The sequence below is a fragment of the Podarcis filfolensis genome (assembly GCF_964270895.1).
Source record: "Podarcis filfolensis genome assembly, chromosome: 2".
In the NCBI taxonomy this organism is placed as follows: Eukaryota; Metazoa; Chordata; class Lepidosauria; order Squamata; family Lacertidae; genus Podarcis; species Podarcis filfolensis.
The window spans coordinates 122028686-122043876 of NC_139605.1; the positions used below are offsets into that span (position 1 = coordinate 122028686).

Below are 15191 nucleotides of genomic sequence, written 5' to 3' on the forward strand. Positions count from 1 at the left end.
ACATGACATGAAGGCTGGCAACATGAACCCCGTGTGGGAATCCCTTGCAGACAACTGCAGCACCTGGAGACAATCAGGTCTTGTATCCACTGCAATGACCAGAGGAGGAAAGACAGCTGGGAGGAGTGCAGACAGAGAAAACACCATGGTACACATGCATCTGCTCAGCTGGACACCTTCATCTGCCCCAGCTGTAACAAAACACGTCTCTCCTGTATTGGTCTCTACAGCCACAACAGGCACTATAACTCTCGGATAGTTTAACTTTACCCTTGAAGGCCTCCCAAGACAGGTAACAGTCAGTTCATAACATCTGGAAGGTACCACATTGGCTACTCCAGTTTAATGACTGGCAAAACATCCATATAATTTTGTTAGCCCTTATATATTTAGATTATGTTGAGTGTGGCAAAGAGATATCAATTTTATTTTGATATCTTTTTTATACTCAGCCCATGTTAAAAAGAGCAATTATAAACTAACATTTTTCCTCTAAATTTTTAAATTCAAATACAGACTGAAACAATATTTAATGTACTAGTTTCAGCAAGAATATTGGGTGCACAAAGTTGGAGATGAAAGATAATTGTTTCAAAGTACTGATTAATGAATACAAGTAGGCATACAAGTTGATTTATTGAAACTAACAACTTGCCTGAGGTTTAGAATGGTACATTTAAGATGGTTCCTCAATTTCTTGTACAATGTTGTGGGTTTAAGGAATGTTTAGCAGTTACACAAGTGTTCTCTGGTCCATGATCTGAAGAAAAACAGGATATATATATATATATATATTTCTTTCATTTGTTTGAGTGCAGTTGCAGTATTTGATCTTGTTGACTTTGGAGGTGGTTATTTTTCAACATGTATACAGTGGTACCTCGGGTTAAGTACTTAACTCATTCCGGAGGTCTGTACTTAACCTGAAACTGTTCTTAACCTGAAGCACCACTTTAGCTAATGGGGCCTCCTGCTGCTGCTGGAGCACAATTTCTGTTCTTATCCTGAAGCAAAGTTCTTAACCTGAAACATTATTTCTGGGTTAGCGGAGTGCGTAACCTGAAGCGTATGTAACCTGAAGCGTATGTAACCCGAGGTACCACTGTATTGTGTTTCTGTTTTTTTCTTGATTCTTATCATTTACATTAATAAATTATATTTTAAAAGGCAACTTTGAGTCTGCCTTGGTGAGCAGCTTCAGCCCCACGACATGCCCATTCAAAAGGCTCAGGGAGCAAAGACGAGAAAGTACTTCTGTCTCGGATCTGGAGAGTCACTGTCACTCAGAGTTGGACTGGATCAGGGATAGGGATGGGGTAGAAATTTGATTCAGTCTGCATTTAAAGGCAAGCTTACCTAATTAACAGTTTGCAAAACCATTCACAAATCAAATCCAACCATTCTCCAAAATTTGTACTTCTCGAATTTTGTAACACAGTTCTCCAGTGGCACTTATCACCTGTAGCAGCATGCTTGGCCAACACTGGAAACTTTGGCGTTTACTATGAAAGGGGTTTTTTGGAAAAATATGGGACATGGCTCTGCCTGAGTGTTTGGTGCATCAGTATCATGAAATCAAGATAGACTATGTCCACAGCATTTCCCTGATCCACCAAGTTTGTAATTCCATCAAAAAAAGAAATCAGAGTGGTCTGGCATGACTTATTTTTGAAGCTGCCTTATTCTGAGTCAGACCACTTCATGTAATCCAGTATTGCCACTTATTCTGTCCCATGGCTGCTCTCCAGGATTTGGGGCACCTCCCACAGCAAAGCTTTTGACCTAGGCTCTCATCCCTCCCCAATATTGTTAAAAAAAACAATGATATAATAAATCATGTAATTCTCACTTGGTTTGTGAAGCCCAAATTGGGCTGTGCCATTCATGGATATTCTGTGCCTCTTCTCTGAATGTTCAGCTTTATATTTTAAAAAAAGCCAGTCCCTAATGCCTGAAAAGATAAAGGAGGTTAGGTATGTGAAGGCCATATTCTACCCAAATTATGAGAAAATTATAACAACCCAGCACCTACTTACCCCTTTTCTGGCCAACGGCTGCAAAGACATTGCCATAAGACACATTCATAGACACTTATTTTTTAAGTAGTCTATTGTATACCGTATAGTATTTAATACAAATAAATAAGAATATAAGGTGAGCCTCCTGGATCAGGCTAGTAGCCCATCTAGTCCAGCATCTTGTTCTCACAGTGGCCAATCTGCAGTTCCCAGCATCTGGTATTCAGAGGCACACTGCCTCCGATATTGGAGGGAGAACACAGCCATTGACAGCCTTATCCTCCATGAATTTGTCTGATTCTCCTGTGGCAGTGATTAACTCTGCACTGAAGAAGTACTTTATTTTATCTATGCTAAATCTTTCAACATTCAGCTTCTTTTAGATACAGTATCCAGAATAGCACAGAAGGGTCTCTATTTAACTTTTGGCTGTTTTGCATCAAGTTTTCACCACCCATCCCTGCCTCACCCCTTCCCACTGTACACATAAGCCCCCTTAAATACAAAATTGGGGGCCCCAAATGATAGCATGGAAGCAAGTAAATATGTTATGAATTTGAAACCGGATGAGTAGTTGTGAAATACAACAAGAAATTTCCCTCTGCTTAGTGAAACTTCAAGGCAACATTGTGGTGTAGGTTATTGTGCGATGTTGCAGTTTTTGCAGGTTTGCTTCGGGGTTTTTGGTTTATATAACAATGTTTTTTCTTTATAAATGGAGGCCTCAACTCCCCCCCCCTCAAAAGAGTTTTAACAATGTTTTCAGGGAAGTTCTGTGCTTCATTGATTACTGGTGTTTTGTGTGTTTTTTTAATACACAAAGTTTATAACAGTCAAAATTTGCAATAATAAGAAACAATTACACTTCATTGTACACAATTACAGTGGTACCTCTGGTTACGAACTTAATTTGTTCCGGAGGTCCGTTCTTAACCTGAGGTACCACTTTAGCTAATGGGGCCTTCCGCTGCCGCCACACCGCCACGGCGCAATTTCTGTTCTCATCCTGAGGTAAAGTTCTTAACCCGAGGTACCACTTCCGGGTTAGCGGAGTCTGTAACCCAAAGTGTTTGTAACCCGAGGTGTTTGTAACCCAAGGTACCACTGTAATTAGCAGCAGCAAAAAAGAAAAGAAAAAAGGAGGCAATTTAAACAACAGTAAAACCATCCATTAAAGGGCTGTTAGAATAATGGTTAAATGGACCCTCATTGCCACATTGATCTCCCTTGGAACGCTGTCAAGGCAATAAGCAACTATCTTATTTTTAAAAGAGATCTGAAGGCAGCCCTGTTTAGGGAAGTTTTTAATGTTTAATGCTGTTATTATGTTTTAATATTCGTTTGGGAGCTGCCCAGAGTGGCTGGGAAGCCCAGCCAGATGGTTGGGGTACAAAGAAATAATAATAATTAGGAGCAGGAATTCCTCAGTTGTGGTGCTACCATTAAAAAGTTCAGTCCCTGCTACTTGCGAGTCTAGGGCAGGCGGGCTCAAACTACGGTCCGTGTGCCAGATCTGGCCCGCCAGGGTCCTGAACCAGACCCGCCCGGCAATTGCATCCCACCCCCTTTTCCTTTTCCCAAGGGGAGGCTCTAAGTGAACGCTTGGAGCGCACAAAAAGGGAAGTGGCGAAAAGTAGCAACAATTCTGTCCCCAGCATTCCAGAAGGTTCCTCGGCATTCCGAAAGGCTTTTAAAATGTTTTGATGAGATTGTTCTCGGTGTGTTTGCCCCCCTGGGCTCCTTTGGCAGGAAGGGGCTAGCAGGGCTGGCCTCTCATGAGGCAAGGTGAGGCGACCTCCTCAGGTGGCAGGATCCGCAGGGGCAGCAGATCCCGATGTAGATCTTTATTAGCCCCTTGTTCCTCATGCAGATCTTCACACGCCCCATCTTTGCTATGTTAAAAGCACTGTAATCATTAATAAATTTATTATACTAGCCAAAGGTCATGACAAATCCATGCAATCAGTTTAAAATAAACTTAAACAGCTGCAAATACAAACAGTGACCATATACTGTGAGATAACTGATAACAGGGATACCATCAGGGCTACTCTGAGTTTCAGTTTAGACCTCCGAACCCCCCTTACAATGTGCGGCCATTTTATCCCGTTCCTTCTTCCAAACCCATCCAGAGCCAAAAGACCCCTTTGGGTGTCATGAAGCCATTGCTCTTACTCAACGCAGCCTCTTTCCTTCAGGGAGAACCTGCTTTCATGCACAAACAGGGACTTTAAAGCGCCACTTTGGATCTGCATATAAAGGACGAGTCATCTAATAATAATAATAATAATAATAATAATAATAATAATTTATTATTTATACCCCGCCCATCTGGCTGAGTTTCCCCAGCCACTCTGGGCGGCTCCCAATCAAGTGTTAAAAACAATACAGCGTTAAATATTAAAAACTTCCCTGAACAGGGAAGAAATATTTTTAATAGAAATATTTTCCATCTGTTAACAGTCATTCCTAAGTTTAGCCATCATCTTTTGCCACGAGGGTCTGGAGGCGACTTTAAGTAGCGCAGCAGAAAATGCAAAAGCCACACCAACAATAAGCTTCAGCCCGACCCGGGGCGCGGGGATTCTCCGGCGCGCCAGCCAAAGCGATTTGGGAAGCGCTCGCCTGGCGGGCTTCCGGACATTTGCCAGGAAAGGGGGCCACGCGCGGGCGGAGAGGAGGCCCCGCCGACGCCCCGGCCCGGCCCGCTTCCTGGATCACGGGCTGCTTCTCGCTCTCTCGCCCGCTCGCTCTCCTTTCGCTTTGCGATTCCGGGCTCTGACGCCCGCCAGATCGCGCCCCGCCCCAAAGCGCCGCGTCCGAAGTAGGAAATCCACCCCCAGCTTCTGGGATCGGCGGCGTCGCCTCCCTTCGAAGATCGAAAGTTGGGATTAAAAGCAGGTGGATTTAAGAACTCGAGGGCTCGAGGCAGGCGACTCTTTGGAGGCGGGCGAGGAGCGCAGCGAGCGAGCGAGCGAGGGACCCCGGTGGCTTCAAGCAGGTGGGCAAGACTTGGAGGCGCCGCGGGGCGGGGGGCGGCCGGGTCCGGGGCGGCGGCGGAGCGGGGCGAGGGGCCGAGGAGACGCGCGCAGGTGCGCCCAGGTGGCTGCCTAGCGGGCGGGCGGGCGGGCGGAAAAGAGGCTGCGGGGCGCCGGGGAGCCGTCCGCGTCAAAAGGTGCCCGGGAAAAAGGCGCCTTAGAAACGAGGGGCGATCCTGCGCACGCTTCCGAGCCCATGCTGGGTTCAGCGGGTCTTACTCCAAGTAAATAAGTTTGGGAGCTGCCAGTGCCAGGCTCGCTTGGGTCTCGTTCCAGATTTGTAATTCGCCGCCCTGCCTTTTTTAAAAAGGGCCACTGCTATTAACAAATAAACTACAGTTGACACGTGGACAGATCAAGAAGGGTGACTTTACTCCAGTTTAATTTCGTAACATATTGCCAGTATTCCAGAAAACGAGCAGCCCATCCCCACCAGCATTTGGCTCAATCCGGTTAGTCTAAATTTAAATTCAAGCAGAAAATATTTTCTTCTCTTTGAACGCTCCCCCTCCCGTTTTTCAATATGCCAACACTTTATATTATTTCATTGGTAAAGTAAAATAAAAACGACATTATTCACACTTAATCTAAGCACAACCACAAGAGCTCCTGATTAGGCATTTAGCTATGTGATGTTGAATGTTATCTGTTAACTGTTCTATCCTGTTCCCCCATTGTTTTTGTTTAAACCATTTCAGAAACCAAGAACTTAGACATTGACCTCTAATGATGAACCTTATGTTGTAGATATTGCTGCACATTTATTATGCTATTTTTGTGATTTACAAATCACATGAGAAGACTTGGTCTATTTATTTATTTGTATCATTTATTATTCCTATGATCTTTGTTTATAAAACCCAATAAAACATTATTCCTAAAAAGGTCACTGCTAATAGATTCAAATCCCAGCTCACAAACGTGCTTTGAAAGTGTGTCCTGGTGCATGTGCTTGCAGCATATGTGCAAATTTATGTTGGGGAATTCCAGAAAACTTGTTAGCAGGATGTTGCACCGAGAAGCCACACACACATACACACACAGTGCGAGAAAGAGCGTGTGTTGCCTCCCAGGCTTAAAATATATCTCTGGGGCCTGTGCCTCTGTGGCCTAGGGAGCGTTCCATTTTCTTTCCTTTTACAAGAATTATATACTATTGGTTTGTAACGTACAAAACTTCTCAGAGGTTTACACAAAATAAAAAAACTTTAGAATTGCCCATAAAAGACTGTTAAAAGCAGGAATTTTAAAAATGCAAAGTGTAATTCATCAGATGCATTCATGAACCAGGGGCCGCCTAAATGGAATATATATACAAAATCTATCTCATTTCTCCCCCTGAGTTCAGTTTTGATTTGTTTTGTAGAAGGCAAGTCAACACAAGAGATACAGATACCACAGTGATAAGCTGAGCACAGAATTCAACCCGATGAATACAGGACCCAGTCTGTGTGGGTGTGACGCCTCCTGGTTAGGAACCACTACGTTCACAGTAGTGTTGCTCCTAACAATGTTTCATAGCAATAAGGTTTATTACAGGAACAAATAATTGACCAAACTCCTAGAATAGTCAAGTTTAGTAATTAATACAATAATGCTCAGTTCTAACAACAGTTCATTTTGGTGCACCATAATGGCAGCATAAAGCTCTCAATTCATGTATCCAAACTAGCAAGAAATATTTTAGCATAAAATGCCCATCTGGCATATTGCCTAATTACAGGTTTATCTCCTGTAAAACGGCTTTGTAAAGTTGCAGAAAGCACCAAAGAAAGTGTTAATCCCTACCACCTCACTTCCAAAGCATCAGGGCCCTAACCTGAATCTGAGATTAGGGTCTGTGTGTATGCCCACTGTGGCTGCTTTTTACAAACATTTAAAGCAGGGGTTGGGAACCTTAGGCCCAGGAACCAAATGCAACCCTGCAGACCTCTCCTATCTGACCATTGCAACTCTCCTTAAGCCACATTCCTGCCCTGGCCCTGCTTTGCACCCCAAAGATTTTTACATGACCGGAACATGTCCTTGAAATCAGATTTTGCCTCTTGCTTGTCTGGATGAAGAACAGAGAAAGGGGTGCAAATATGTGTAGAAACTGGCCAGCTGTACAAAGATACCATTTATATTTGTTTCTCCACCCACTTTTGCCATTGTCCCGGCCACTACTGGCCTGTGGTCCTCTGAGAAGGGAAGCGAATGTGACCCTCCAACTGAAAAAATTTCCCACTCCTGATTCCGGAGATCTGATTATGAATCTTTATTGTTGTCTCATAGCTTTTATCTCAGGCTCCACTCCTCCACATGCAATACCAGAATCATGGCAAGATAATGCATATGTGTTAAGTATTATTATTACTTAACACCTTGGGCTGGAGGGTAGTTGAAGGACAGCCAGCCTATTTATGTCCTTCCCCATGTGCTAAGGATAGATCTCAACACCTTTCTCCCTAGAGAGGTCTGTCTATACCTACTTTAATGTCCTTTTGGGGCCAAGCAAAGGCTTTGTTGTATCTTCTCAAACTTTTCAGACACAGTTTTAATCCTACTGTTTTTATACAGCTTATGATTTTGAGACTTTTGGTAAATTAAGGCGTTTGTACTTGCATAATAATAGTATTATCCTTGTAGTGAAGCACTATGGGAATCTGGTTGAAGGGTGGCATAAAAATCAGAAATCATGATCATACTCTTGCCCAACGAGGCATCCTGTCAAACTGTACTAAGGTCTAAGGGGCAGTGGAGACTGTAATAAAGGGGAAGTCTTTTAAATACGTTATTCATGTGGTTTCCTTGGGGAAGATTGCCTAACCAGCAAAATGTGTACAGCCTGCAGCTTTGGGGACAGGGGGTGGTGGTTGCTCAGAAGATGAGTAAGATCCGTGTCAAGTCATGTGGTATAATACAGTGGAAGCAGAATATGGGTGGGTATATTGTGCAAATGGTAAGATGCAGCATATTGTGTTTGCCAAAATCATAAGGAAGTCCAGGAAAAGTCTGAGAAAATGCTGCCAGGATTGTGGTTTACTTCTTTCAAAGAAGCTTGGATTTTTAGGACAATAAATCCCACAGTTTAAGGCTGTACCTTACAACTCGCAGGGCTACTGTTCCCAGCACCCTTAATAAACAACAGTTCCCATGATTCTTTGGGGGAGGGAGCCATATGCTTCAAATGTGTGTTGAATGTGCTTCAAATGTACAGTGTGGATAGCACCTAAGTGTTGGAAGATTGAGGGTAGACAAAATGAAGTAGCTCTTCACACTGTGCAGAGTTAAACTATGGAATGTGCTTGCACAGTATGTAGTAATAGCCTTACTGCCCATGAATGGGCCGTCGATGGCTGCTAGCCATGGTGGCTGCCTTCTATTTCCACGGTTGGAGGCGGTATATCTCATCCTGAAGCAAAGTTCTCAACCCGAGGTACTATTTCTGGGTTAGCGGAGTATGTAACCTGAAGCATATGTAACCTGAAGCGTATGTAACCCGAGGTACCACTGTATAGACTTGAGGCTGGAGATGGACAATAGTTTTTCAGAGAGCTGAAAGTGGTTTGAAAGAACAACATTACAGATGGACTATCTCCCCCCCACCCATTCAGTGAACATGGGAGGGGAAAGTTGGAATATCCCTGCTAGCCACACCCCCTGACAGCCAATCTGGTTTCTTGCTTGTGTAGAGGGAATCTAGTGTGTGTATTTCTACATGGTTTGGCCCCCTTCGACGTAAATGCCACTATACAGTGCCAGGGGGGTGTAGCCAGGTGAGCTCCCTTTGCTCAGTCCCAGTTTCTGCCAACCTAACAATTCAAAAGCACACCAGTGCAAGTAGATAAATAGGTACCGCTGTGGCTGGAAGGTAAACGGTGTTTCCATGCGCTCTGGTTTCCGTCACGGTGTTCCATGCGCCAGAAGCGGTTTAGTCCTGCTGGCCACATGACCCGGAAAGCTGTCTGTGGACAAACGCCAGCTTCCTTGGCCAGAAAGCGAGATGAGCGTGGCAACCCCAGAGTCGCCTTTGACTGGACTTAACCGTCCAGGGGTCTTTTGCCTTTATCTTCACATTGATGCTGAGGATAGCTGATGCTATCCAGGACTGTCCTTCTCTAGCTTTGTGTGTTCACTGAACAGATATTTCATACATCCCACTTTTGCTTTTGAGCATGCAGGGTTCTGTGGCCTTTTTAAACAATAACAAAACCTGCAAAATCTGTTTACCTGAAGCGGGATGAATTTACAGATCCTGGGCAGGGATCCCTTTCCCAAACCACTGAATGAATTCTGAAGAATAACAGAAGCAGTGACACAACCATCTTGCACTTCAAATAAATTGAAAGAAGGATGTTTGAGTCAGGATGAACTCGCTGTGACGTACTCAGTGAAATATGCTCCTGAATAGACAGTGTTTCCTTGATGCCAAATTAAAAGACTTCTGTAGTGAAGCAAAGCATCATTGTGTATTTAGAGCAGAGGTAGGAAATCTCAGGGCCTGGGAGTTGCGCTCTAGACCTCCCTTTGAACTTTCTCTAGGTCACACTCCCTTTTCCAGACCACAGCCCAGACGGGTCCGGCTCTGTTCCTTTCTTGAGAGCTTTTGCCTGGCTGGAACATTTTCTTGAGCTCTAGTAACACTTCTTGCTTAGCTGGATGGGGGACAGAGAGATGTGTGTGGAAAAAGTTGCCTTTTATATGGCTGGGCTGTACCCTCCTGTACAAAGGTAAGAGTCACACACTTGCTGCTGCACACCTTATATGGCTGATAGGATGAAAGGTGGCAGGTGGTATGAACTTTCTTCCTCCCCAAGAAGGAAACTTTGGCAGGAAGTTGTAACAGCTTTCCGTGGGTGTGATTGCAGAGATTTTAAATCTTACCCCCACCACATATTATGTAACATGCATTGGATTGTAAATTCCAGGACTTTAGATGTGAGCCACTTGTACTGCATGACCTTTGTGTGAATACTGAAAAATTCTATTAGTTTACCCAGATAGGCACAACTGGCCTACACAATTTTGCTGCCTGAGGTCCCATCGGGACTATATATTTAAAGCAGTATCACACAACCTTATACAGTCATGGCTTTCCCCAAAGAATTCTGGGAAGTGTAGTTTGTTAAGGGTGCTGAGAATTGTGAGGAGACCCGTTTCCCTCACAGCTACAATTCCCAGAGTTCCCCAGGAAGAGGGACTGACTGTTAAACTAAGAATTGTAACTATGAGGAATAAGGGGTCTCCTAACAAGGTGAAACAGCAAATGTTGCCTCTCCTCATTCTCCCGTTCCCCGAGTTGAGATGCATGGCCATAGTACACCAAGGGCGACCATATCATTTTTGAACCTGTAGCAGAAAATATCCAAAAATTTCTCTCCCCCCCCCCCAATAATTTACTGATCTCATTAATCAGCTACCTGGGGATTTTATGGCACCATTGAAGTTTTACCATTAAATGTTTGTTTGTTTTAAACCCATTTGATAGATAGCCCTCAAAAATTCAGCAGCCAATGGAGTTTGGCTTTGTCTCATCACTTTTTGATCAGTTAGTGTTTCGCTTTGCCATGGCAGGTATTGTAATTACATTTTCAAGGGAAAAGGAAGGGCTGGTTTGCTTCATAACTATATTTTCATCAGAAACATTTCACCAACATAGTTCCCTCCAGATATTTTGAACTACAGCTCCCATATTTTCTGACCGTTGTCCATGCTGGCTGAGGACGATGGGAGTTGCAGTCCTGAATATCTGGAGCAGACCATGTTGACATGCCTTGCAGGTCATGGCAGATGCTTCTCAGGCATGGTAACAGGGAGGTAAGTCTGCTTTCTTTCCTGTTTTACTTCTTCAGTTACTTTAGTACTATAACCTGCCATTCAGAATGAGGCCTAGTCAGGTGAGGTAGTGGAGTTGTTGCTATTGCTAGTGTGGTTCTCATTCTATAATTTTAAAAGTTATATGCTGCCCCAATATTGTAATATTCTCAGGTTATGTGGTGCTAGAATGGACTGCATCTGTAGGATGAGATGTTTTAGTGTTCCCCTCAATGGTGAACAAGGCTCCTGTTTTTGTCCCTGATGTGCAATCTTACAATGGGTTGTTTTTATGTGAAGAATCATCCAAAATGTGTGCCTCTTCCTGTAGTTTGAAATAGTCCAGTCCAGGGGCAAAACTAGGCTTTACTGTATTTACACGAATCTAATGTGCCATTGAATCTAATGGGCACCCTAGTTTTCACGACATATTTGACTAAAAAAGTGCACATTACATTTGAGTAAATACGGTATTTCACCCTCATCAAAGACCCAGTTTGGCACCCCCGCATGCGTTTTGTACACACACAGGCCAGGAGCCTCAATGGTACCCCCCTGCAGGCTTCACCCGGGTCAAAAACCCAGCTAGCGCCCCCCCCCCCAGCTATGGCTTTGGTCCAGTTCACTTTACCCCTTCAGGATTCTTACCACCTGATTCTGCTGCATGTGTAGACTTCGGTTAGAAAGCCTTCTGAGGCTGACAATATTTTCCTCAAGTTAAACAGGTGGGTAAATATTCAGGTGTGTGGTTACTTGCAGTTGAGTTAAATTTGCCTCTGTTTTATGTCGTAGAGAATCATTAATAAACTGGAACAGATTGGTTGCTCTCCAGTCCTTCCCCAGCTATCAATCTTGTGCCATAAATCATTAATGTAGCTGTGTGTGCTTAGCAAAGCTGGTCAATATTTGTGTGTGTTCGTACCATTCATTTTCATGAATAAAGCAATATTATTTCTGTCTTGTGGGGTACTCAGTTTGCACATTGAATAGGAGCAGTATCACCTGTTTTCCCCTACACAGAAGACACATCACTCCCTATAATAGCAGACTCAGAGGGTGAGTGCCAACCTGAATGGAGCCAAGATGTGGTCACTGAGAAACAAGAGAGAGGTAGCTGTTTCTTAGGGGAATCCCAAGATTTATAGATGTACCCTCCAGAAAAAAAGCCTTTACAAAAACCTAAGGAGACAATCCACCCAAAAAGCAACTCACTGAGGATTGAGCATTCTCAGTAACTATGGAGAGCTGATGTCAGATAGGAAATCCCGAAAAGGAGGTGGAGGAAAGTGGAATGCCCTGTTTGTGCTCTTTACAGTTTATAGCAGGGGTTGCTGGAGTGCAGCTTCCAACATCATATCTGGCCACCAGTCACGTTGGCTGGGGCTGATGGAAATCCAATGACACATGGAGGGCCACATTCTCCCCACCATGGCTTAAAGTATCCTGGACACTTCTATTGGGAAGTGAAGAAACGCTGCAACCTTTCACTTGCGTGTCCCAATCATTATGCCACGTTAATAAATATTGAGAGCTAGCCCTTCCTTTTAAATAGCTTGGTCTGCATACCACCTCCTTTGCAGGCAGCCCCGATTATGGTTTTGAAGCTAAACAGATCTAGCCTTGTAAACTGCTTGGATGAGAAACGTCTTGTATGCAATCCACTCAGAACAGTATAAAGAAAGGCTGGAGATGTACACCTTAACCTTGCTCTAATACAATATATGTGATTCATATGATGCCGGCAAATCCTGGTTTGGGGAAGCGTGCTCCATTCTCTGGATGACCTTGGATAAAGCAGTCCCGAGTCTGTAGGGTGCAAAGAAGCTTGCTGTCATTGTTTACCAAAATGTCCTTTCTTGAATAAGGTTATAACTTTCAGCTGCTGTCTTCCCCATTTGCTCAGTTAGTTGACGTACAATGTGAACATTAACTCACTGGACAATGTGCTTTTCTCCCTCCCTTTGTGGAGGATAAGGCTCTTGGTAGGTACTGGGAGGCAGTGTGCTGCTGGGAATCCCAAATGGGGAGAGTTCTGTTGTGCTCAGGTTTTGCTTGGGGGCTTCCCATGGGCATCTGGTAGGACAGGATGCTGGACTAGATGGGCCACTGGCCTGATCCAGCAGGACTATTCTTACATGCTTGCCTTGTTCTAAGAGCTTATCAGCTGATAGAATCACAAGGATGCTTCAGACGATCTGCACTATTTATATAGAGCGGCAGCTTTGGAGAAGTTCTAGGACAGCAGGTGTTTTTGTGGCTGTCTGGCATTGAATAGCTGCATGTATTTCTGGCCTGCATCACTGCTTGAATGCAAAAAGTATCAGCTTCAATCTCCAGCATCTCCAGGTAGCACTGAAACCCTGGAGAGCACTGGTGTGCAGAAGAGAGTGAAACTTGCAGTTCTGAGAGAGAGAAATAGAGCGGTTTTTGGGTGTTGTGTCAGAGGAAGTGCTAGACAGAGGAAGTGTGAGTGACATCCTAGTTGGTGATTTGTGCACTTCCTTTGTCAGGGAGATGCTTTCCTGGCTCCCTCCCAACGCTTGCAGACAGAGGCTCTTGGAAGTGTGAAAGAGATAGATGCAGCACTTTGCAGTTGCAGATCAGGATTAGGGCAAGAAGTTCAGAACTGGACAGAAGCAACAAAGGTGTCCCAACAAGCTTCCCCACTCCTCCTGCTAAGCTTTAACCTACAAGGTTTTGGGCTTGCAAGACTCCCTCACCTTATGAGAATGTTGGGATTGCAAGCATGCCCTCCTGTGGGGCGGCTGGGTCTGCTCCCATCCACAAAAGCAACACCTGGTTCTAGGCATCATAGCTCCACCCTCCTGCTCATCCTGTTCAGTTGCAGCTTCCTCATTGGCTGATCAAAGGCCAACTCAGCCTCCACTGAGGCTTTTCTGCACCGCCACATGCAGCAGAGCTGGCACCTCCAACTTCCAAAGCAACTGTAGTCAGAGTGGAAAGGGGCGATTCTCCCTCCTCCAATCCAGGTGCCCACAATTCTGCACTATATGCTTCCTCCTCCTCCTCCTCCTCCTCCTCCATTAGAGCCTGCCAACCCGAGCCTGATCCTGACAGCACTGCAGGGCTCATGACAGATGCATGAGGCAGGTGCACATTTACTGTACTGGACTTTACATTAGAAGCATGAAAAGTGGGAGGGTGTGTGTCCTTTTTGCATCTGAAGTTCAACATATCTATTGCTGAGTGAAAACTTTAAAAAATGGGAAGTCCCAGTGTGAAGAAAAACCTTGTGTTGATATAGGAATCTCATATTCAACAACCCAAATAAAAATAATAAAGAAAAAAAATTGTCAGGTAGCACCTTATAGACCAACTAAGTTTGTTCTGGTATAAGCTTTCGTGTGCATGCAGATGCCAGAACAAACTTAGTTGGTCTATAAGGTGCTACTGGGCAATTTTTCATTTTTCATTTATTTTTATTTCGACTGCGTCAGACCAACACAGCTACCTACCTCAATTCAACAACCCAGTTTAGAACCATAAAATCATAGAATTGTAGAGTTTCAAGGGATGCCGATGGGTATATTTTCCAACCTCCAACCATGTAGGAATCTCAACTAGATCATACATGACACATGGCTGTTCAACTGTATTGTGTGACACACCTACACACTGCAGCTGACACACTAATGTGTTGCAACACACAGTTTGGAAAGCTCTGTTATAAACCCTTTTGCAGCACAGAAAGATGTTGACTTTACAGATGTTCCCATGTGACAAGATATGCAAGCACGTTTTAAGTAAAGTTTAGGACTCTACAGTTCCAGGCCCCCGGGCCCCGTTCCTTTTGAACCTCTCTGTTTTGAATACTTTCTCTATCTCCTTTAGGGATAGAGGAGAAATTCAGTGTGGTTCATATTGTTACATGCCACCCCAGTCTCCAAGGGGTGTTTCCTCCGGAAATGAGTCCCAGCGGAGACTGTGGTGTCTTTAGGACGTATGCTTTATTTACACATATATAAAACCTGAGCCTACGATGGAAGAGTTCAAAGCATTACACTCCCTAAGGGTTCTGTTTCTCCTGTTGCTGCTGCCTTGGATTTGCATTGTCAGCCCACGTTGTGCTCTGACCTCCACCCCACCTGCTCTCCAGCTTGTGGTGTTTCACAGACTGACACCTTCTCCCCTCAATCACACCACAGCCAACTCAAATCCAAAAAATGTCCTCCTAAAAAAACCTCTGGCATTGTCTTCTGATTAACAATCTCAGAGCTCAGGGAGGGGCTCTCCCCATTTGCTGGCTGGCGCAGAATCTTTGCTTTGCTGATGTCCCACCTCCCTGTTCTCTGCTGATGGTCTGTCTCTAGTGATTTCC

At 44.3% G+C, this 15191-nt stretch overlaps 1 protein-coding gene across 1 annotated transcript in view; it reads left to right on the top strand.

The window, feature by feature from the left end:
• The first annotated feature begins 4730 nt into the window (after positions 1-4730).
• STAT6 (signal transducer and activator of transcription 6) overlaps positions 4731-15191 on the top strand; it is a 58689-nt gene continuing 48228 nt past the window's right edge. The window contains exon 1 of the mRNA XM_083596031.1: positions 4731-5019. The gene's annotated coding sequence lies outside the window, so the exon portion shown is untranslated. The remainder of the gene's footprint in view (positions 5020-15191) is intronic.